At 33.1% G+C, this 25,699-nt stretch overlaps 1 pseudogene; it reads left to right on the plus strand.

The window, feature by feature from the left end:
- Nucleotides 1-23,378: 23,378 nt before the first annotated feature.
- LOC128595479 (NADH dehydrogenase [ubiquinone] iron-sulfur protein 5-like) lies at nucleotides 23,379-23,699 on the plus strand (annotated as a pseudogene).
- Nucleotides 23,700-25,699: the final 2,000 nt, after the last annotated feature.

Raw genomic sequence — 25,699 nt, forward strand, 5'->3', positions numbered from 1 at the left:
AAGAATTCAGGGCAAAATTTAAACGCTTAAAAAAGAGCCAAAATAATTTGTATTAAGTATTTTGAAAAAGTATTTAGTCTTCAGGTTATTTCATAGCATTTATAATCTCAGTATGATATTATGAGACAGATTGCAAATTGCTTATAACTAATGATAAGGTATGGATTAAGTTGACTGCTTAACTTAGAGAGGATTCAAGGTTATTCTATTGTAGATGTCACTCTCACTTATTTATTCAAGTATGTACATACTATTTTTTAGATGTTGGTGGAAGTGAATGGCTTGTATCTTGAATACTGGTAATTATACCTTAAGGGTTGCTGGACTACTCCATGACAGAACTGGAAACTGTCTGGAAACATTAATAAAGGTAATCAAAAATTAGTTTGATCCTTTATTTTCTGACATTGCTGTTCCGTAGGTTGGATTTATGAACAGTGTAAATGTGGATAATCAAGAAGTATTTATGGAGCTTCTGGTATATGGGGTGCTGCTGGTCCTGTCATAAACAAAACAGACATAGACCAGGCCTCATAGAAATTAAATTTTAGCAATGATGATAGACATTTAGTTTTATTATTTGTTGTTATGAGAGAGGAATTTACATTACTGTTTAATGATATTGGGAGACTTTAAATATCAAGATCACGGGCCATTTAGGCATCTAATCCCAGTGAGAATGGCCCCCATCACAAAATCTCAAAACTGCAGATGCTGGCGTGGATGTGGAGAGAAGAGAACACTTTTACACTGCTGGTGGGACTGCAAACTAGTACAACCTTTCTGGAAGGAAGTATGGAGAAACCTCAAAGCACTCAACCTAGACCTCCCATTTGATCCTGCAATCCCATTACTGGGCATCTACCCAGAAGGAAAAAAATCCTTTCATCATAAGGACACTTGTATTAGACTGTTTATTGCAGCTCAATTTACAATCGCCAAAATGTGGAAACAGCCTAAATGCCCACCGACCCAGGAATGGATTAACAAGCTGTGGTATATGTATACCATGGAATACTATTCAGCCATTAAAAAAAATGGAGACTTTACATCCTTCGTATTAACCTGGATGGAAGTGGAAGACATTATTCTTAGTAAAGCATCACAAGAATGGAGAAGCATGAATCCTATGTACTCAATTTTGATATGAGGACAATTAATGACAATTAAGGTTATGGGGGGGGAAGCAGAAAGAGGGACGGAGGGGGGTGGGGCCTTGGTGTGTGTCACACTTTATGGGGGCAAGACATGATTGCAAGAGGGACTTTACCTAACAATTGCAATCAGTGTAACCTGGCTTATTGTACCCTCAATGAATCCCCAACAATAAAAAATAAAAAATAATAAAAAATAAAAAAAAAAGAAATGAGAAATGTATCATTGAGTGAGTGAGAATAGAAACTTCCCCAAGCACAGGGAATAGTGTATGCTACAAGTAGATTCATTTTGAAAAGAAATGTGCTAACTTTTAACAATAAAAGAGGGCTTTTATAGCTATGTTACATATAGATCATAGGATGGAGTTAAACAACTCAGTTACAAAAACCATGCGAAGCTATCAGAGATTCCAGGGAAAGAAATACCACATTAAGATTTGGATTTTAGAAAATATCTGTGCATGGAACAATGATTAGAGGAAATTTTTGGAAAGTGTGATTATGAGACTATTTGTGAGTCCAAGATAAAGGTGATGACCTACAGCAGGGTACTGGCAATGATGTATCAGCTGGAAGATGACAGAAAAATGAATAAATATTATTCAGAGTTCTATTTCCCCATAAATTGCATCAAAGGACCATATCAGCTTTGATCTCTAATGTAACTGAATCATATTTTTTTCAGAGTAATATTATGTGTATTAATCAAAATATGAAAAGCTGATTTATATGTGTTATGATGTGGCTCAACTTCAATACTGAGACAAGAATTTCCAAACTTATTTCACTGGAGAATAGAAACAAAAATAACAAAAATAAGGGCAGGTGGCTTAATCACTAGCTTTTTTCAGTTTTGTAGTAATGTGATTCTTTTTTGTTCAACGTGTAGGGAGAAGGAAACCCTTTTGGCTTTTCTGATTTATTGAAACTCTTTTGAAATCTAACCAGCTGGGTTAAGATTGTTGGAAGCCTAGGGTTTCTAGGGAGTTTGCGTATTCTAGCATGGAGACTTTGCCTGTCAGATGTCTCAACTACAGTGAAGGGTAATACTAGCGTGACAGAAATTGTACTTGCTGATGCTTATAATGCCCCTGGGATGAGATGTCTAATGCGAACAGCACCACAAAATTCCTTCCCTCAGTAATCTGTTTTTAATATCAATGTTTTCAGGAAACTAGGCAGTTTATCAATGTATTTTTTCCTTAAAGTTCCAATTAACCACACACTTAATGAAAAATATTGAGACCATATTTGAGCACTTTTAGCTTACAACAATCGATCTGCCTGCTGGCTTACACAATACGTTCTCTTTTTTCCTTAATAGGAATAAACAACTTGTCACATTATAATCATTGATATCTTTGCCAGAGACATACGTACTGCTATTTTCCCAAGTCCATATATTTCTAGTGTTAGAAGGTTGTTGGAGTTTATAAGAATGCTGAGTACCGGGCGGCGCCTGTGGCTCAAGGAGTAGGGCGCCGGTCCCATATGCCGGAGGTGGCAGGTTCAAACCCAGCCCCGGCCGAAAAAAAAAAAAAATTAAAAAAAGAATGCTGAGTACCTTTCCCCTTGTGTGGAGAATTCTAAATAAGTCTCTGAATGAATTATCTCGTGTCATATACTCTGGGGTGTATGGTCACCGAGACAGTAAGGAACAACTAAGAAAACAGAAGTTGAAAGCAAAGACCTGGCTTTTAAATTTAAGAAAGTTTTAATTATGTCAAGATTTAAAAAGTAAATATTTGTAGTTAGTTTAGAAAATGAGAATGAAAGATGATAAGATGGAAAGTTCTTCCAACCATGGTATAATTTGCTGGTCTCCCTTCATTTTTCAGCCATGTCTAATCATGGACTTGAGGTTCTGTCTGAAGATATTGATGCAGACTGCCTTTTCTGTAGTCAAGAAGGTGGGTGTGGTTTAAGATAAGGGTGAAGTATTGGAATGAACACACCAAATGCTGGCCACGCTGTGGAGCCACAAAAACTCTCGTCTATTGCTATTGGAGTGGCAAATGGTGCAGCCACTTGGGGACACAGTTTGGTAGTTTCTTACGCAATTAAACATACCCTTATCATATGATCCAGGAATCATAATCTTTGATATTTACCTAAAGGAGTTAAAAATTGTTTTATAACAATTTATAAATGGATGTTTATGGCAGCCTTATTCACAATTGCCAAAACTTGAAAGCCAAAAAAATATCTTTCAATAAATGAATGAATAAATAAACCAATACATTCAGGCAATGGGATATTCTTTGCAGTAAAAACAAATGAATTAGCAAGCCAGGGAAAGATATGCAGGATCATTAAACACATATTGCTAAGTGAAAGAATCCAATCTGAAAAGACTAATAACTGTATGGTATCAATTATGTGACATTCTGAAAAAGGCATAACTATGGAGAGAGTAAAAAGTAAAAAGTAGAGTATTTGCAGGTGGCTCGTGTGGCTCAAGGAGTAGGGCGCTAGCCCCACAAACCGGAGGTGGTGGGTTCAAACCCAGTCCTAGTCAAAAAACTGCAAAAAACAAAAAAGAAAAAGGAAAAAGTTGCTTATTCACCAACGGTAAGGAAGAGAAAAATAGAAGGACCTTCAGAGCAGTAAAACTATTCTGTCTGATACTACAATGGTGGATACAGGACATTATACATTTGTCCAAACCCATAGAAGTTATACCAATAATAATGAACCCTAATGTAAAATATTGACTTTGGATGACAATGATGTATCCATGTAGGTTTATCAATTGTAATCAATATACCAATCTGGTGGGGGGTGTTGATTACAATGGAGCCTGCACATGTAGAATCAGGGGGTATATGGGAAATCTCTGTATCTTTTGTTCAATGTTGCTCTGAACCAGAAACTACTTTAAATAATAATGTCTATTAAAAACACAGAAAAAATAAATGAAGTCTGTAAATTGAGTAGAAGTATCTCTAAAATTCAAGTATGGATACCTGTGGTTGAGATGTAATTCATTATAAAATAGTCATCAAGTTAGTAAGGCAGCAGCTCTTATGCAGAGATACACAAATACTCTCTGAATACGATTTGTAAACTCACTATTTTGTTAAATAGGTTATTCCACTACATGTTTAATCACTTTTAATAAATGTTCTGATCCTCAATTTTATAAAACTCTTAGTTGCATCTCTTAGTCGCATCTCTTAGTCAAATGCTTTTATGGAGAGATCATAAACTGGATGGATATACTTGAAAATAATAGAGAAATATTTTATAATGAACATGAAAATCAAGAAAACAAAAGCCCTCACCAAATGTTCGTTGAGTAGACTCCAGTCTTTTGGAGGGGGGAGTGTTCTGTCTTTTGCCTTCTGTATTTATATTGCTTTTGCTATTTTTCCTCCATTGTTCAAGACAACTATAGTATCATGGCTATGGGTACAATTCTTGTTCAGCTAAGGTGCCTGCTAAGGTCTATGAAATACGTCTGCTATAGGTCTCTGTCATTATTCATGCTTCCCATTTGTAATTGGCTGTATTTTATAAACTCTGACTTTATAAAACAGAGGGAATAACTTACAGACTCAGTGCTAATGAAATTTTCCATACTTTATTGCTCCAGCGCTCTTTCAATCAAATTCCTTTGTTAGTTAATTCAGACTAGCAGGTACAAATATAAGATGGGACTATCAAAAGGGCAGAGAATATCTGTAAATGGTTTATCAGTTATGATGCACATCTAGAACACTACAAGGTATAAAATATTGTGGATGAGCATGAAGTGTACTCCACCTTGAAGCACAGAGCTCTTACTTTAAAATGTCATAAAAGTTCAATATTTCATATCTTTTATACTATTTTATGTTTTACTTTATTATTATTTCATAATGTAAATGTAATGAATTTATTTTCTCCAACCCCATAAATCTTGCCAACTCTCCTGCCGCTTTTGTTAGCATGCCATGAAAACTGTATCACTTTTTATATTATGTCATGATGTCAAAAAGTTCAGCAGCATAGAACAAAAGACTGATGTATTTAGAGACATTCTTATATCAGTCAGAGCTATCAGGTGGCTTGGGCATGATAACAAATATTTTGAAATTAACACAAGAGGGGCGGCACCTGTGGCTCAGTCGGTAAGGCGCTGGCCCCATATACCGGGGGTGGTGGGTTCAAACCCGGCCCCGACCAAACTGCAACAACAAAAAAAAAAAAGAAATTAACACAAGAAATTATTTAAATATTTTTTAAAATATATTTTTAACAAAGAGACTCTGGAAAAGATGAATTGATGAAATGCTGTATTACACTGTTTCATCCTCCGGTTTAATACTGCTATTTACATTGTGCTTAGCAAATACTCATTTTTCCATGATTCCATACTGTAGCACCAAAACCACAAATATTTTAGTGATAAATATGGCAATATATTTATAGAACGTGTATATTTAAAATTATAAAAATTGCTGAGAGGAACTTAGAAGATCTACATGGAGAAAAACCCTGTGTTTATAAATTGTAAAACTCAATATCGGGTGGCACCTGTGGCTTAAGGAGTAGGGCGCGGGTCCCATATGCCGGAGGTGGCGGGTTCAAACCTAGCCCCGGCCAAAAACCAAAAAAAATAAAATAAATAAAATAAAAATTAAAAAAAAAAGTAAAACTCAATATCATCATGATCCCAGTGCTCCCTGACAAAGTAAGCACTGTTTTGTTTTTGTATTTGTTTTTGTAAAATGTGGTAGGCTGATTCTAAAATTTATATAGTGATATAAACTTGGAAAACTTACATTATCTTAATTCATGTCTTCTCATAAATCTGTAATCAAGGCAGTGTAGTATGGTGTTAGCACAGCAATGGAACAGAATACAGCAGTGGTCCCCAACCTTTTTGGCACCAAAAACCATTTGTATAGAAGACAATTATTTCATGGATTGGATGGGTGAGGGCAGGACTGGGAGTGAATCTCAGGCCATGATATTGTACAACCAGTTTCTAACAGGTTAGGAATAGGTACTGACCTGTGGTCCAGGTGTTGGAGACCAAGGGAATAGAGAATTCAGAAATCAATTCACATATCCATAGTCAATTGATTAATGACAAAGTTTCAAAGGCAGTTGACTAGAGATAGGACAGTCTTTTCAATAAATGGAGCTGGAACAACTCTAAATCAATATGCAAAACAATTAACTTTGATCAACGTGAGCAACATAGGCAAAAGTCAGGGGAAAATGGGGCATAGACCTAAAGGTAAAATGAAGGCTATAAAATACTTAGCAGAAAATATGACAGAAAAATTAAAAAATTATGTGGCTTTGGATTAGCTGATGGATTTCTTAGATATGATAATATAACCAACGATCCCTAAAGTAACACATTTACGAATTTGGCTTTTTCAAAGTGAATGTTAAGAGATTGAAAGGGAAAAACTACATTCAAATCACGCATCTGATAAAAGGCTTCAATCTAGAATGTGTTCTGAAATCTCAAAACTCAAGGATAAAAGAATATATTCGGCTTAAAAGCCGAAATATTTGCACTGACCTTTCAAGGAAGATAAGCTGATGGCAGGTAAGAATGGGAAAGGTACTCAACTACAGTGTCCATTAGAGAAATTCAAATGAAACTCACAATGAAATACTGCTAAAAGCCTCTGAGAATGACTGAAATTAAACATGTTGACCTCTTTTTTGAGAAGGGTGTGCATTAACCTGAACTCCTATAAACTCTAGGACTAAAAACTGGTACAACCACTTTAGAAAACATCTCAATAGTTTCTAAAGAAGTTAAACATTCACTTGTATGATCCATTAATTCCACAAATAAGTTTTTACCCAAAGAGGACAAACCTTGTACATAGATGTTTATAGTAGTTTCAGTTATAATAGCCAAAAATTGGAAAGAACCTAAAGAAAGGCCCGTCAACAGATGAATGAATAAACAAACTGTGATACATCCATTAAATGGAATGCTACTCAGCAATCTAACTGCATGACCTCTTTTGATATGCACAAACGCATGGATGAATCTCAAAATAACTGTATTGAATGATAGAAGTTATATTTAAAGAAATACCATTTGATTCATTTACATAAAATTGTTTTTTTGGTTTTTTTTTAGTCTCACTTTGTTGCCCTGCTAGAATGTCATGATACCACACTCACAGAAACCTCAAACACTTGGGCTTGAGCAACCCTCTTGCCTCAGCCTCTGGAGTAGCTGGGACTAGAAGCTACACTACCTTTAGCAGAGACAGGGTCTCGCTCTTGCTCAGGCTGGTTGGTAACTCCTGAATTCAAGCAATCTGCCAGCCTCACCTTCCCAGAGTGCTGGGATTACAGGAGTGTAAGCCACCACATCCAGCCTACATAAAATTCTAAATAATTTAAGTTTACTTTTAGTGACAAAATAATTCAGTAGTTGCTTGGGTGTGGAAGGGAATGACAAGGGTGGAAGGAAGGTTTATAAAAGGACAGAAATTTTAGAGGGGATGATGCATATATTTATATAATGGTTTTATATTGATTATGGCATCAAATTTTATTGTAGTGTTTACTTAAAAAATGTTCAATTTATTATATGTCAATAAAGCTCTATTTTTTTTAAAATAAAACACATGTTGCTAGTGACTTTCACATTAAAAATTACAGCTATCGACGTTATTCTTTCTTTCAAAGTCGGCTCTCATCACTCTATTATATATATTTTTTAATTTTTATCTCTTAAGCAAACAAGATTTTATGAACCCACCTTTGTTATTTTCTCTGATTTCATGAATTCCTTCCTACACAACTAAACTTTCCAAAATAATGCTTCTGGTATGTCATATCAATTGGAATAAACTTCAATGTATCCTCTGTGTACAGTTTTTTTTTATATAGCTGCAAACATGAGAACTGTGAGAATTCTTAATAATATAATATATTATCTTCATGTTACATATTGGGAAACTGATGTCTGGAGGGACCATGGCTTACTTTATGTTACCCATAAAATTGATGGCATTTCTAGAGTACAGTTTTCTAGATTCCTTGTTCAATTTTTATTTTAGATTCTGTTTTTGTTTATTATCCCACAAAGGTTCCATTATATCCTATTCTTGCTGCCTTTTAAATTTTCTTTCAATTCCAGCTCTTTTCTACCTAGCCAACCTTATTTATCCTTGACCTCTAAAATTTAGCTCTTTCTTCTGTATTGTAAATGCTCCTGTCTTCACTGCTTTTAACATGATTGTCCTTGACACATATCGTGGATAAACATTGTCTTTGTGTACTGTGTTTTTTCTCCAAACTTCATTGTGTTTCCTCCCTGACTGCTCATTTTTTGCATCTACAATTGTGTTTTAATGTAGGCCAATGTCAAATGCTACTAATTTCCTAAAATAATATTCTCTCCAGCTTTTCCGTAATACTAGTGTTGTAGTCAGGTACTTGGCAGCCCAGATATATTGATTTATTCAACCTCATTTTTAGTCAGGTGCAACTACATGACTCAGTCTTGATTTGGTCTGTTTGGGCTACTATAACAAAATACTATAATCTGAGTGGTTCATAAATGACAGAAATTTATTTTTCACAGTTCTGGAGGCTAGGAAATCTAAGTTCAAGTCTCTGGAAGACTTGATATCTAGCGAGGGTCCTGATCTTTTATGAGCATTTCTTCCTACTGTGCCCTCACACAGTAGAAGGGGATAGTTTACTGTCTGTAGATTCTTTTTATTTTTGTTTCCTTTAGTGTTTTTTATTGAGGTAAAATATACATGTATAATTTACTGTCTTCAACATTTTTAAAACTTTTTAATTTATTTTTTGGGGGGATGGATATAGTTAGAGGCGGTCTTACATTTATTTTTCCTTTTACTAAGTCATATACACACAGATCATGAATACATTTATGAATTTGTGGGGTACAGTGTGCTTTTTATACAATTTGGAATGCTTACATCAAAGTAATTAATATAGCTTTCACTTATTTACTTAATTATTGTGTTAAGACATTTATGTTCTATACTTGGCAGATTTGACTTGTACCCCTGCAATATGCTGCATAGGTGTGGTATGCTTTGGTGGTATTAAATGCATTTGTATTCATTTTTCCCTTCATCACTCCCCCCAAATTATAAAAGAGATGGGGCATTAATCTCCACTCATAAGGGCTCCTCCTCATAGCCTATCGCCTTTGAAAAGACCACCTCCTAATACTATCACTTTGGTGTTAGGATTTGAACATATGAAATTTGATGATAGAAACAGTCAAACTATGCAAGTCCATTTGATGATAGAAACAGTCAAACTATGCAAGTCCTCACCCATGGAATTGGAAATGTCCCACTTCTTGATAGTACATATGGTACTATGTTTTCCACAAACAATTTTCTCTTCACTCCAGCTGTTGTATGCATACGTTCTTTCGATTGTATCAGAGTTTTAAATGATGCTTTCATGTTGATGATAATGGGTGTTAAGCACACATTCAAAAATTGGAACATCTTGTTAAGTATTAAACACGTATTTAAAAGTTGGAGCATGTTAGTAAGACTCTAAAGATTGGACAAAAATATATTCTGGACTTCCTAAAGCATCCCCTACTTCCACCTTCTGTTTAGAATAAACTTTGAAGTCCATGAATGAACTTGATTAATGTCAGAATTTCTCTGCAAACAGATGTTGATGTATTAGGGAATATTTTGGTGTTTTATTTTCCCTAGTTATTGCAGAGGGGGAAAGGTTGCTAATCCCTGCATGCCAAATCTTGGACCACTGGAGGGTCAATGCCGTTATTGAGTTACAAGAGAGTGAGAGATATTTAAAAGTGTTGATATATATCCTCCAGAGTTCAGAAGGTAAAAGCCTGGTGCCCATGTTGTACAAGAGAGTCAATATTGGGAAGTTAACCAGAGTTCCCCGAGATCCCAGCAGTGAGAGCTGCAGTGGAAGCCAGCTGTTCTTCCATAAACATCAGTGCAAGGATACTGAACCTATAGTCAAATACTGTAAACTCAAGCTGTGTTCTTGAACGGCCCTGACCAAGAAGCCTGCCTGAAAGGCAAGATGTTTATTTTCTAAATATAAGGTTTTGTTATTTTTTGATGGCTCTTTATATAAAATCTTTTTCTTGCTTTTTAAAACAATGAAATAGAATATATAGTAATCACTTATGGGTGTATGTACAACATAGTGTAGTTTAACATTTAACTTGCAAATTAAAGGTGTATGTTGAATAAGACTGATATTTGATTATAAAAACAATTATACCAAATTTCTATTTTGAAAATGATGTTGATTCCCCATATAAAAAGAGAATTCACACTCACATCTCAATGATGATCTCATAGTAGTAAAAAGCTTGAACCAGAAACAGAATTTGTAAATTTCAGTTAATACATATTTTATATTTTCTTTAAAAACTAATCTATCATCCTGTTTCCACTTTTATGTTTTTGATAAGTGACACAAACGTTAGTCAATTGTTAGAAGATAAAGAGTTGCTATTTCTAAAACAAAAAGCACGTGAAATTAGAAATCATTCTGCAATATGTTTTTTTTTTTCTATGTCATTCACAGGATAATTATGAAAGGTGATTCAATAAGAAAGAGCTTGTTGATTCTCTGGTCTGTGGAATTTCATCAGCTTCCCATCTTATGTCGATGCTATCTTGGCAAGATGCTTTACATAGAAACCATGCACATAATTTAAGTTTGAAATTTTAGTTCTGAGCCAAGTCATGAAACGTTATGACTCCAACCTTATCACCAGCATAATGGTAAACACTAGATGTGTAAATGTGAAATAAACATTTTAATCTCATTAATTTTTTGAGATCGTGATCAGCATTGTGAAGACATTGCTTTAGTTAATTATATTGTATTTCAGACAATGTGGAAACATGTTTTACTCCAACTGTACAAAGATTATAGGGAAGAAGATGCCATATGAAGTTTATGTTCCACAGCATGCAATTTGTTTTAATAACTAACCATCTTTTAAAATGGAAAAAGGAAATACTAACATTTAAAGAGTAAAAATTTTGGCTAAAACTCTTACAAATGAATACATTGCCCAAATGTTGCTATTTCTATATAATCACCCAAGCTGGTCCATAGAAAGTAATCAATAAATATGTTTTTAATCATTTCTTTCTGCATTGATCATTGCATTGACTGACCACTATGTGCTAGAAAGTGAGCTTGATACTCAGAATTCTATAGTAAACATATAGTCAACTATGGGAAACAAATATTTCTCAGTTCATTTTGTTCTGCTGTAACAGAATATCACAGGATGTGCAATTAAAAATGATTAGAAATTCAGTGGCTGGTTGTTCTGGAGACTGAGAAATCTAAGACCAAGGTGCCCTAAGGTCTAACAATATTGGAGCCTTGAATGCTTCTTTCTCACATGGTGGAACCAGGGCAGGGAATGTGTGGGCTGAGTCTTCATGGCTTAATCACCTTTTACAGGTCCCTTCTCTTAATACTGTTACAGTGGCAATTAAATTTTACATGCGTTTTGGGGGAAACATTCAAACCACGGGAAAGTATTACTGAAAAATATGTTTAAGTGAATGATCCTGGAATGAAACATACAAGGAGAGAAATATATAGATCAATGAAAACATAGCATAGGAGTGGAAAATGTACCTGTGAGGTAGAAAAGAGAGAGTTCCCTGAAAAAATAATGACTATATTAGATTTAAAGTGAAAGTAGTCATTTATTAGATAGTGGGATGCTTTGTGACACACTGATGTATAGAGATTGTAGTGGACACAATGGGATGTTCCTGAAAAAACAAAAACGAACAAATAAACACAGCTTGAAATGTTTATGGGATTGAAAAAAATTTCTCAGTATAGTGCCTTCTGTACTGCATGAAGATTAGCTTAGGGTAGAATTGCCAAGTCGCTTATAGTCTTTGATTTTTCAGATATGCTGTGGTCCTGGCGATACTACCTTGTAAACATTTTATGTTGTATACATTCCCTTCCTTGTATACAGTGATTAGCATCCAAAGGGGAGGTCTATGGGAAAGTGCCCTTAATCATTTGGCTAGTGGAATTCACCTGATGATTTTATTATCTATTTTAGTTTACATAAAAGAATCAAGGTTTTTTTGTTTATTTTTGCTTATAGTATTTTTTTTTCTTTTAGTGTGATACTTGAGGCAATCTCCGGGATGAAGTCCAGGCTTTCTCTTGCTTATCTAACAATATAAAATGATTTCTCTCCTTCCACCTTTCTCATTTCTTCTGAAGGAAACCACGCAATCCTTGATGACTGTTTTTTTCCTTTTGCATTATAAAATGCATCTTCCCAGTTAGCCTTTCCTCAGGAGCAAAAGATGAGGGCGTTCCCCTCTTTCTTGAATTTCACAAGCTGAGTGATGAGATTTCTCCTGTGAGAAGGTGTATTGATATCTTTTCTCCACTTTACTTCTTATATAATGAGTAAAGGCTGTAGCTGTTCACAACAACAACTTCCATCAGCCAGAAGAATAATTTCTTCCACCCTTTGTAGAACCTCCTTGTAAATCCGTAGCATCCACCGTACTGGCAGCTCTGTCCACTCTTCCCATAAACTTCCCCTAACTGTCTTTTTCATTCAAATTGAATAGGCTGTGTCTTCCTATAACTAGTGCTCAACTGTGTTTAGGGCCACAAGATGTACTCAGCATTGTCACTAACCTCTCTCTAGTCATGGAATGAGAGTCACACACACATAAAAAAAGTCTTGGATGTCTTCTGACATCAGAGCAGAACAGAAATGATCCAACGTAGGATCAGAAAGGGTTTTAATAAAGTATGTTTTTTTGTTGTTTTGAAGTAAAAGTTGGTCCATAGGGCTTAGAAGGCATGTATGATTCAGAAGTGTTATCTAAGAGTCTGGCTTACTTAGAATGGGTGTCACTGACAGCAGAGGACAGGATATTGATGCCTGTGGTCATGCTGGTAGGATCGACCCACCCAAATAGCCAACCATGTGTTTCCCACTGTCCTCAGTCTGACTCACTGTGTGTCTCCCTCTGCTGTGGATGTAGCATGGTGTTTCCACACAAATCAACAGTAGTATAACAATTATCAAGGCTACACTGATACACCAATGGATGTACACTGGTAAGGCAGGGACTTCTCAGGTAAGGAGGAAGAACATAACACAGGAAAGGGTAAAATTGGAGGTCATCTTCACTAAGCAAAGAGGATCTGATTGTACCCTCAGTACCACCCAATCAGTATTACTTGATCCAGGGAACAATTCGTTCCAAATCCTTGCTGTTGGATTTTCCGTAAGAGACAAGAAAAGGAAAAATTGCCTGGTGATTTTTCTTTGTTGTGGGAAGTAATTCCAGGGCTCTCACTAAATGGGTTTGCATTTTTCTGTGCAAACTGGTAATTGTGGTTGTGTCCACTGTGAGTGTCTACACCAGCAGAGCTTACTGTGTCTATATGTGTGGTCTCTTCATTTCTTGTGGCTTTAAATACAGTGTACATACAGAGTAGGAGTGTGACTTTAATGCTGTCAGGACCATGCACAGTATTTCTAAACCACTTGGTGAACCACTTTCCCCCAAGTTCTCTCAATAGCATTTGTTTGAAAATTATCTGACATGCAAAGAAACAGAAAAATGGAGTCTATTCAATATAATGAGAAAAATCAACCAAACTATATTCCATATATTTAAAATGTTAGTGGAGAAATATTACATATATATTTTTTAAAAATACTAATATGGAAATATTAGAGATAAAAACTGCAATACACATATTAAATGTAAGCGGTCTAAAAAGAAAAAATGCAGAGATAGAAAAACCATAGTAGAAAACAACAAAAAATAATACATTTTTGCCTTTAAATAAAACACTTTAAATATAAAGATAAAAATAGTTTAAATGCCAGACCAGCACTATCAAAAGACAACTGGAGGTGTTTTTTAAATAGTAAAATCAATTTTAGGGGAAAGAATATAATTAGGGATTAAGAGGAAAAGGTTAAGCACTTATGTACCTAATAAGACAGCTTCAGAATAACAGAATTTCAGAATATATGAAACAAAGTATGATAGAATTTAAAGAAAAAATAGACAAATTAATGAAAGCTAGAGATTTTTAACAATGCTTTCAAAAAAATTGATAGGATAAATAGCTAGAAAATTAATATATATCGATATATATTAGTTGACTTGAATGACACTATCAAACTAATTGACTTAATTTAACTTTTAGAATAGTCCACTCAGTAAGAGAACAATATGGTTTCTTTTTATGCTAAATACATATAATTATTTGAGAAGTATTCACATTTCTTCAATTATCTGGAAGAATTTGTGCACACAACACTTGTACCAAAATTGACCATATTCCTGGCCAGATAACAAGTTCCAATAAATTTAAAAGTATTTAAGTACACCAAGTATGTTCTGTGACTGTAGCAGAATTAAATTAGATATTAATGACAGAAAATTTTCTTAGAAATCCATACATAGTTGCAAACTAAACAACCACTTCTAAATAACTTATGAGTCAGTGAGAAAGCCAAAATGAAATTAGGAAATTAAAAAATATTTTGAATCAAATGTAAATGAAAATATAATATTTTAAAGATATGAGATGCCACAAAACAGTACCTAGGGAAATTTTATTTGAGAAATATTCACATTTCTTCGATTATCTGGATTATACTGCTAAATTTCTATATTCATAAAGAAGAATGGTCAAAATAAAAATAGATTGCTTTTAAGAAAGTCAATAAATTGGTTTTAAACTTCTAACCAGATTAATTAGGAAAAAAGATATGACATATCATGGATGAGAAAAGTGATATTAGTACAGTTTTATAGAAATTAAAAGAATAATAAAAGAATGTTATGGGCAACTTTATATCAAAAAAACTTAATGATTTGGATGAAATCTATCTGTTCTTTGAAAGAGACAAACTACTAAAGCTTACTCAAAAAGAAATATATAAATTGTAGAGTGCTGTATATATAAAAATAATTACATTTGTAGTAACAAATTTTCCAACAAATAATGTTTTAGGTCCAGATTACTTCACTGGTGATTTCTATACCATATGTGATGGAGGAATAATATCAATTCTAAATAAACTCTTCCAGAAAATTGAAAGGAGTGAATATTTTTCCATATTCCCTGGATTTATGTGTCCCTAGACAGCATCATTCCAGGAAACTATAGACAACACACCTCATGAAGGTAGTTGTAAAGTTCTAAAACACCACCACCACCAATAAATAGAATACAATATATAAAAACAAACAACAACAAAAACCCACAATGATCACAAGGGTTTTACTCGGGAATGTAGTGTAATCCACCATGTTAAATTACATTAAAAATAATCTCAATAGGTATAAAAAATTTGACGAATTCTAATATCTCTAGTAAAAATTCCTGGCCAACTAGAAATGGAAGGGACCTTCCTCAAACTGATAAATGCCACCTATGAAAACCTATAGCTCTTATCATATTTCATGGTGGAAGACTACTAAGTGTTTTTCCTAATATAAGGAAAGAAGCAAAGATGTCTGCTCTCATCACTTCTATTCAACATTTTAATGGAGAGTACAACATTGTACTAAGGCAGGTAAATGAAAAGAAAAGGTATCCAATCATGACAAAAGAAGCAAAACTGTTTTAATCCATACATGGAATGGTTATATTCATAAAATGTTCACTAGAATCTGGAATGTATTTATTAATGTTATGGGACACATAAGAATGTAAATAATCAACTATATTTCTATATACTAGCAATGAAAAATGAAAAACAGACATTTGAAAATATTTACAATAGCATCAAAATGGAAAATATATAGGGGTAAATCTGAAAACATGTTGTGAAAACTTCAATGAATAATACAAATCATTGCTTCAATAGTTAAAGAAACAAATAGAATTATATGCCATATTTATTCATGAATCAGAAGACATAATATTGTTAAAATATCAATTCTCCCCAAACTTATCTGTAGATTCAAAACAATTCCAATCATAACCCAAACAAAATTTTTAGTGGAGATGGACCAATTATGAAATTCATCAGGAAATGCAAGGGACCTAAAATAATGAGAAAACTTAGTTAAAAAAAAACCCAAGTTCTAAAAAACAGTTCGGATACTATATTTTAAAGACAATATAAACCTATGGAAATCAAGGACTGTGCATCAAAAAAGGCAAAGGACATCAATTTATTGTATGTCAAATAAAGGTATTTAAATAAAAAACATCAGAGACCTTGTTGAGTCATATTAAGAAGAAATACTTTATGAAAATACCTAGAATCCTGTGATATTGAATTAAAAGTAGAAGTTAAAATTTACACTAAAGAAATTTATAATGTTGAAGATTCATTCATACTCATTATAAATAATACTATTACAATTTTTTTTGAAGTGGCATCGTGTAGTAAACATAGTTAGTGTACAGGCTAGTATATCCTCATACACTCAAATCATGGACCAAGTATTTAAGGATTATATCTAAAGTTTTAGAGATCTTCTTACTTATAAATATTAGATACACCTTCTCTGCAGGGTAGTTGTTTGAGCATGACAGGCTGTTCCTGTAATAAATAACGGAGGGAGTTTGGTACACAGTAAGACAAAAAATGTTGGCCTTCTTAGTTTTTTGTGACTACTGAAGGATAGAGGCTGTGCTTATTTCATATCTATAGCTTTTAAAACTAAATTGTTATTTGGCAGAAGTTTAATAAGTGTTTGCTGATCAAAGCAATAAGGATTCGAAAATATTGCACACACACAAAAATACAAAAAGTATGGGTAAACATATAGAATACAGAAGAATAGAAGCAGAAAATGTTAAGTATTTAGTAAAGACCACTTGCAAAATTTACTTTTTTATTCTTTTAGGTTGGCTAAGTAGGAGAGTAGAAACTAGACAGATCTTCATCGAAGATAGACTTTTCATTAAAGTGTTATATTTATTTATTATATTTATAAGTATATAGATTTAACATCAAAATAAATGCTGTACTTCTAGAGTCTAAAAACCAAGCTTTGATCAAAATTTAAGTAATAAGTTAGATAGAGCAAAACTAAAAAACCAGGATAGAAAATTAAAACTTACCAGATTAAATAGTCATATAACAATATCTTTAATGGATTGCTCAACATCTAGAATTCCTTGATATTGAATTAAAGGTAACAGTTAAAATTCATAATAAAGAAATACATTATGTTGAAGATACATCATAGTCACTAAAAGTAATAATATTAAAAGTAATATTAAAACTTTTGAGGCAGCATGGCGTAGTATGCATAGTGTACTACTATTATATATGCTATTATATTCTCCCCATTTTTAGGGGAGGCAATAAAACACATCATAGCAGGAGATAATAAGTTTTTAAATTTCCTATTTCTATGTGTTTCTGGTAATGATTATGAATCAATTTTAACATCAGAGTTAAAATGGACTTTTGACTTTCTCTCTGCAGGACACCAGCAATTTTTTATATATTTAGGAATACAATAAAAACTGTGTCTTCAGGGATAAGAAATCTAACAGAGTAATAGGGCTACATCCTGCTGTCTAAAAGATATTATAATATTTCTGAAATTGAACAATTCATTTGCAATAATAACTGCACAGTTTCAACCAGAAGAATAGAAAAACATAGAGGAAATTCACAGCTGTATAAAATTTCTAAATTGAATAAAATTACCATTTGAGAGGAAAAACTTGGCCCATATTTGCCTTTCTCTAATAACATCTAAGAGCACCAAAAAACCCTACAGATGTTCAATTTGGTTACATAGGTTGTATGTTATTTATTTGGCTATGAATAAAGTTGAAAACATATGTTATCATGCAAAAAATAAAATGGAAGCAATCCTATTTCTTTAAGAAAATATATTTCATTTTTGTATGGAAGACTACAGTATTGCGCCTAATTCTATTCCAAAATTCTATCTAATACTATCCTTAATTTTAATAACTTGATATGTACAAACATTAAGGTGAACATGATATTTTGGGACTTAGGTTAAATTTATATTTGCTAGTAACAATCTCATGGTGACCAAAAGTTCATAAGAACATACCCCAAATTCTACTACAACAGTTTTGTCCAATATGTATTTGAAACACCTAGATACAGATATAGATTGGGTTTAGATATAAATATAGATGTAAATAAATAGACTGATTTTTTACTCAAAAAAGGATATTGATGTTTCTTACTTTTTAACAAACTAGTATAATCCTACCACCAGGAGCAAGATTAATTGGCTAAGTAAGAGAGGGCAGAGCTAATGAAAAGATATGTCACAACATCAATTGAAATAATTTTTTTTTGCTTCATTGTTTGATAAATCATAATGGCATTCTCCACGTAATACTTTCTGGATACTTGTAGTATAGAAATTTACCTGGTATAGAAATAAGTCCATTAGCATTCTTCTTATTTTCTTATTTATCCCTCATGACTTTCTTAGGAACTGAGTCCATATTTAAAGCAAAATTTTGTGGTAGTAATGAACCTAGGTAATAAACTTGAACAAGAAATTATCATTAAAAAATCACAGCCAGGAAGAGATGACGGCATTATTGTAGAATTATAAAGTATGATTTCATAATCTCTACCTCTATCTGAAGGAAAACAACAAAACATGTTTTCCATATAAACATAATCATAAGGTACGTGTTTATATTTTTTCATATGTATATAACTCTATATAATATCATATATTATTGTTATAATGTATTGCATTGTTATAACATTACTTATAACATCAATGTGGTTATACTGTAAATTATATAACAGTTTCTGGGTATAAAATAAGCCAAACAAAGCACACAGTGGAGAAGAGGATCCCTATTTAATTAATGGTGGTGGGAAAAGTGGTTAGCCTCATATAAAAGATTGAAGCTTTTGGATGCACGTCTATTACCACTTACAGAAATTAACTCATGCGGGATAAAAGATTTAAATCTAGGATAGGAAATGATAAAAACTCTTGAAAAAAGTGAAGGAAAAACTCTTCATGACATAAGCCTTAGGAAAGATTTCATGAAAGACACTATTGGCAATTGCAGTAATACCAAAAATAAATAAATGGGAACTAAGCAAGTTAAAACGTTTCTACACAACTAAGAACACAATGAACAAAGCAAAGAGGCAACCTTAATAATAGAAGAAGATTCTAGCATATTACGATTCTGACAAAGGGCTAAAACCATAATTCACAAAGAACTCAAGCAAATCAACACGAAAAAAGAAAACGGCCCCATGTGTCATTGCACAAAAGATGCGAACAGAATTTTCCAGAGGACAAATGAAGGGCCAAGAATATATTTTCTCCTCCCACAGAAAAAAAATATCATCCCTAATCAGAGAAATGCAGATCAAAACTACTTTGAGATGTCACCTTACCCCAATGACAACAGTCCACATCACAAAGTCCCAAAGCAGCAGATGCTGCCCTCATATAGAGAGAGTGGTACAGTGATGCACTGTTGGTGGGACAGCAAACTAATACAGTCTTTTTGGAAATAAGTATGGAATGCCTGCCCTCAATAAAGCCTTAAGCCAAGAGGGAAATGAACTTAATTATGTAAATAATTAAATAAGTAATTAAATTGCAGGAGAGATTGCATGAAGGGAGAAGTACACATTTCTATAAGGGAACACTGGAGAATATCCTCATCTGCATTTAGGAGTCGTAGAAAACTTATAAAATAAGTGATGTATACATGGTGGCCATATAAAGAGAAGAGGATTTGGGGTATGAGGGATGGTGGAATACTATGCAAAAGGAGATGGGAGGAAACACATCTTTGAATGCTTAGAATTTAGTGGGTACGTGATTGTGGAAGACACATAAACCGTGTTAAATATAATTAGGAATTAGAGGGTGGTAAAGCAAAAGTCATTACTAGAGGTAGTAAAAGAAGCAGGAAAATTACAAAAACAAAACTAATGACTACATCCTTTTCTTCAAATTCTATTCCATTTATCTCCCCAATGAATAAGTTGAAGGTAGTGTTTATAACACAGGCTGAGAATTAAATCTAGTGAAAAGAAAGAATATTTATTCACTTCAAGTGTAGATGACGGTAAAGAGATATCCAAACAGGATGATGAAAATCCTGGTTCTGCTACATATTAACCAGACGATGATGATAATATTACCCAATATCTTAAAACTTCAGTTTCAAAAAACTTACCAATTTTTCAATCTATCTCAGAACATTTTTGTAAATATTAAATAATGCAATTATTGATAATGAAGATGGCAAGCAAATCCTATGCATATGATTAATTGATAAATAAAGGTTATTATTTTGTTTTTATTATTTTGGAGCCTGAAGGAAAAGACAGGAAATGCATATTTTTAATTTCTCTACATTTATAAAAATTTGAGGGTATTTATGAATGATAAATTTCATTTGATAATTACTAGGAAGTACACCAGAGATGGCAATTTGAAGGGAGTTTTTTTTTTTTCATCCAGAATTGCCTTCTTTATTTTTTTGTATTTTTTACTAGTTTTTAATTAAAATAATAACATATATTAATGGGTACAATGTGATGATTTGATATACAATGTGAAATGCTTACATCAAACTGATTAACATAACCATCGCCTCACTTACTTTTTTATGGTAAGACATTTATAATTACTAAAATTTACTCTTAGTTATTTTGAAATATTTCCTTGCATTATTCACATTAGTTGAGATCCCACCAATGGCCCTCCCTCCTCTCACCATTTGCCCTCCCTCTACTCCTCCTCTCTTCCCTCCTCAATGTATTAAAGAATGAGAAGAGAGACTATTAAGCAGATGCCCTGATGAGAAATCAAAACGTAAGTTATTGAAGTATACATGTGCAAAGTGGTTTACTCTTCTCTTGCAATAGTAGGCATCTTTAATATAGGATAAGACACAACTTTTTAAATTCTCATATGATTATCAAGAAACACCTTGTGAAATTATCACCCTTAATTATCAAATAGAAGGTTCTACATGTTCTTATTAGGTACTTCTCAATATAGCATGCAACTGAGGGTGGTGGTACAGAATACGTGACTAGAACATTTTCTAAGTCTTATGAGTGTTTTAATAATGCTATTGAATATTTCCAAAATAAGCCACTGATGAACCACTACAGGTTGAAAAGTGTCTCAGAAGTATTGGAGTAGTAGCTCTGGGGACCTTAGTAGGAACTGGGGGAAGATGCATGAATAGGGCATAGAGGCTATTACACGAAAGGCAGGATGTCAGAAGTCAGTGTGAATGGTAAATACTATCCCCTGTCCTCTCTCCCTCTTCCCTCCTGATATTCCTCCTCTGTCTCTCTTGTCCTCTTTTTCTTCTCCTTTATTCTCTTTCTCATTTCTTTTTTTTCTTCAACTTGAATTTGCATCTTTGCCTAATCTAGAACTTTGAACAATGTGTAAAGAAATCTGATTTGAGTCCAACATGGGCTGCTCCAGGAAACAGTCACTTTGCTTACCTAAATAATTTCATTTTTTCATCTAAATATTTATTAAGTACTTTACTATATAATTGGCAATATTTTATGTGTTGTTTATATAAAAATATCCCAGGAGAAGTTGTGATATTTCATTTATTTGTTTAAAACTTATTTTCACCATATCATTATTTTTATGAAATTTATAGTGTATTTCATGCTGCACTCTGAGGTGGCATTTTGATATCACCGTAGTATTACAATTATTTTTCAGAACAATCTAGCATTAATTTTATATGGAGTTAATTAGAAAACTAATGGAAGCATAAGATAATTTCCCTAATTAGGAATTCAAAGATTTTATCCTCTACTAAAATTTTATATTGGACTATGAAAGGACTTAGAAAACACTTCAATGAACTATCACTCTTCTTAAAAGAAAATTAATATTCAAATATATCAATACATAATCTCAAAGATAATTTTATTTTCCCTTCCAGAGTATAACAAAAATCGAAAGCAACGTAGACATATGTCTTCCAAACGTATGGAAGGCTTCTAAGTAAATAAAGCTCCAAATCCTTTGTAAATTAAGCACTTTGATAATTTCAAATATACAATTTTCTACAGCGGTTCTCAACCTTCCTAATGCCGCAGCCCTTTAATGCGGCTCCTGTGGGTCGAGAACCACAGGTTGAGAACTGCTGCTTTAAAACATTCTTCTCTCTCAATCAACAAATGCAATCAGTGTAATCTGGCTCTTTGTACCCTCAATGAATACCCAACAATAAAAAAAAATTTAAACCTCATAAGATAACCTAGCCAAAATATGAAAATCTATGTGTCTTTTGCAAAGTGCTACAGAAATATTATTTTGTCTTCCCCAAAGTGAATTATGTCCAAGCTCAGTTCATTGAGCAAAGCCAGTGTTTGATCATTACCTGTAGAACGAATGAAAAGATGTCAGTTAAATCTGTTTCAAAGTGTTTTTATAAATACTGATTTTAAAGTCTTCAAGTCTTAATTTTGTAAGTTGATTTACACTTTTCAGGAAAATTTGTAAACAATGATAGCTAGAACTAAGATAGTGAAATACATTGGGTAGTTCCAATGTTAAGGTTGCATTGTGAAATTAATTAAAATATTCGTTTCCACATCCTTTGTATTTCACCCTTGTTCCATTCATTTTTTTGGTCCTTCCTTTCTGTGTTGTCTGCCTTTCTGGAGACTGTAAATTCTTAGAGATGAGCAAAACTCTGAACTTTGCAACATTCTTAACATTTTCTGCTCCATCAAAAGTTAACCCAGATTATATTTTCTCTCAACAAGAAGTCTTTTTGGAAAGTAACTCACTAGATGAATACTCCTCAAGGATATAACAAATTATGTATGCATTATCGAGTTGGAGGGATTTGTATTTTAACCAAAAAATTAGGATGTCTTAATTACAAAAATTTTTTTTGATTGTTTAAATTATATCTGGGTAAATGGTGAAAGCATTTAGAAGGTACAGAAAGATACCTGTGTCTGTTATGTGTGAAATACTATTTCAGTATACAGAATTGGTTATATGCTTATTGAATATAATAATACAAAGGATGTAATTCTCCAAAATTTACTCTAAGAAAATTCTGAATTTTATGTAGTCCTCAAAATGAATGATAAAGACATAAAGAAAGAATAAAAACATAAAAATGGATGTTGAAACATAGAATTCTAGTGGGAAAAGTGTTAATTTGAAAAATTATGTATGCTGGGGCCAACTAAGAACAGACAAGGGCACTGCGTTGGGAGCCATGCCTCTCTTTGATATACAGAAAAGGCTGGGCCTTAATTTAGATCGCGGGTTGACAATTCAAAGTGCTGAACAACCCTACAGGAATCCTGCTTGATGCCATGCTTTTGAAAAAGAATGGATAGAATGTGCACATGGAATTGGTACTATCCAGGCAGAGAAAGAGTGCAAGATAGAATTTGATGATTTCATAGAATGTATAACTCGAGTGAAAACGATTCAACGCTTGAAAGCCATCAAGAAACAGCGGGATAAGCTAACAAAGGAAAGGAAATATACCCTTCCACCTCACCACTTGGGCCAGGAGCAGCCTAGACCCTGAACAGAGAGCAGCAGCTGATGGCTTGAGGCTGATTTTCATTCTCTACTGGAAGATTGTTTACTGAATACTTCTTTATCAAAGTATGTAAAAATAAAGGATTGCTCCATAAAATATATATATATATATATATATATGCTAAGGTGAAACTGCTGTTAAGCATATTACACCGACAGAAAGCTCAATCTGCATATTTTATATGCAGAAAAGAAGAAAATGGCTTAACTTTTTCAATAGAGAAAACATCCACTTGTGTTCTCTTGTCTTATTTCCTTTACTTCTGTTCCACTAGACATGGTGACAGCACTTTTGATTCATCACATTTTTTAATTGGTCTCGTTGGTGACATCTTCCATATGTTTATTATTCATTTAGTGAAACTTCCCTCTAAATTTGCTATGATACCTGAATACTAATTTTTCTTCTTTCCTATCTTTAAATTCATAATGTCTCCTTGTCAAAGACATAGCTCCTAGAAAGAATATGCTTTCATCATTTTTGGAAACTTCTTTATTTTTTCACACTTCTTGCAGAATCATTAAAGATCCCTCGAATAATATGTACAAGAACAACACCCTTAACCTGGGATAAAGAAGTAAATCAGTTGATTGCTATCATGCACTTGAAACCATTATAAGAATATGTTTCCTAAATAATATGTCAAAACTATTACTTGAACACACACTCTATATAGTAAGTGTGTAAAATTCAATTAGTTTTGTGTCAAATACGAATGAAGTTAGTCTATTTTTAACCACCTTGCAGTCTTTTTAAATATTTCTTTAGACATATATTTATAGTAATTTCTAATTTTTGATATCTTACTTTAGATTATCTAGATGTGTTACATATTATGAAGAGTATATTAAGTTTTATTATGTGTAGTATAAAAGTAGCCAAATAACTCATTCTGATACCATTATCTTATTTTAGAAAAACACCTGAGCCTCTACCACTTAAATTTAGGGGATGGTAGTTAATAGTTCTATATATTTAGTTTATATAAGTTCAGACATTTAAGATAATAATTGATATCTTGATTGGAAGTTGATATAGGATGGTGTGGGTATGTGTTTTTTGTGTATGTAAATGTTCAAAATTAAAATTGCACTATCTTAATGAACTTCCAACTAAGACACCAACTACTGACCTTCTAGTGGTGTTTTCCTTCCTTTCAAAAACCTAAATACCAAAATTTTATCAGCTAATGATACTTGGGGATTATTACTGTTACATAGGCATCATCACAATGTCAAAGGTATGTGTTATACTTTTGGAGTTCAAAGTCAAGGCAGGATTGGATTTACCTTGCAAAAGGGCCCATGTTACTCCCACTATCCCTTCAATATTCACAGTGTCCAATGCTCAGACAGATGGAAAGCCCTACATCATGGCCAGAAGCTAGCCAAATATACTGGAGGAAGGCAAGGGTTTTCCTTAAAGGCATAATCTTTACTACAGATGATACTTCAAGCGAGGGCAAAAACAATATATTAGCACGCTCGGTTAAAAAGAAGCAAATGCATTTATAGTCTACATGGAACAGTACAAAAACAATTAATACACAGAATACACTATGTAGGATAGTGTGAACACACTAGCCAGACCAGAATGACCATTTCTGGAACAAGAGCTAACATCACTCCTTAGAGAGGAGAAAATGAATATAATTCACTGTGTGTTTAGATTCACATTTCAGAGTCTAAGTGCAGCTACCAAAAAAGCTTTTTTTTTGCCTTTATAAAATTTCAAATAAAAGAATCTCTGTAGATATTTCTACATGTAAACACTTTGAATGATTAACCCTACACAGCTATTTTCTGTCTAATCATCTGAAACACAAGTATACAAACACATCAACCTAGTCACTGTTCAGAATCCAGATGAAGGAATGTGCATTAGATTTGCAAATTACTCATAATCTATGTGAAAAAATGAACAAATATTAAGTGGAACTTTATAACTTTAAAGCTGTCTGGTAAAAATTAAACTCATAAATAGGG

The sequence above is a fragment of the Nycticebus coucang genome, chromosome 10, assembly GCF_027406575.1.
Source record: "Nycticebus coucang isolate mNycCou1 chromosome 10, mNycCou1.pri, whole genome shotgun sequence".
NCBI classification, from domain to species: domain Eukaryota; kingdom Metazoa; phylum Chordata; class Mammalia; order Primates; family Lorisidae; genus Nycticebus; species Nycticebus coucang.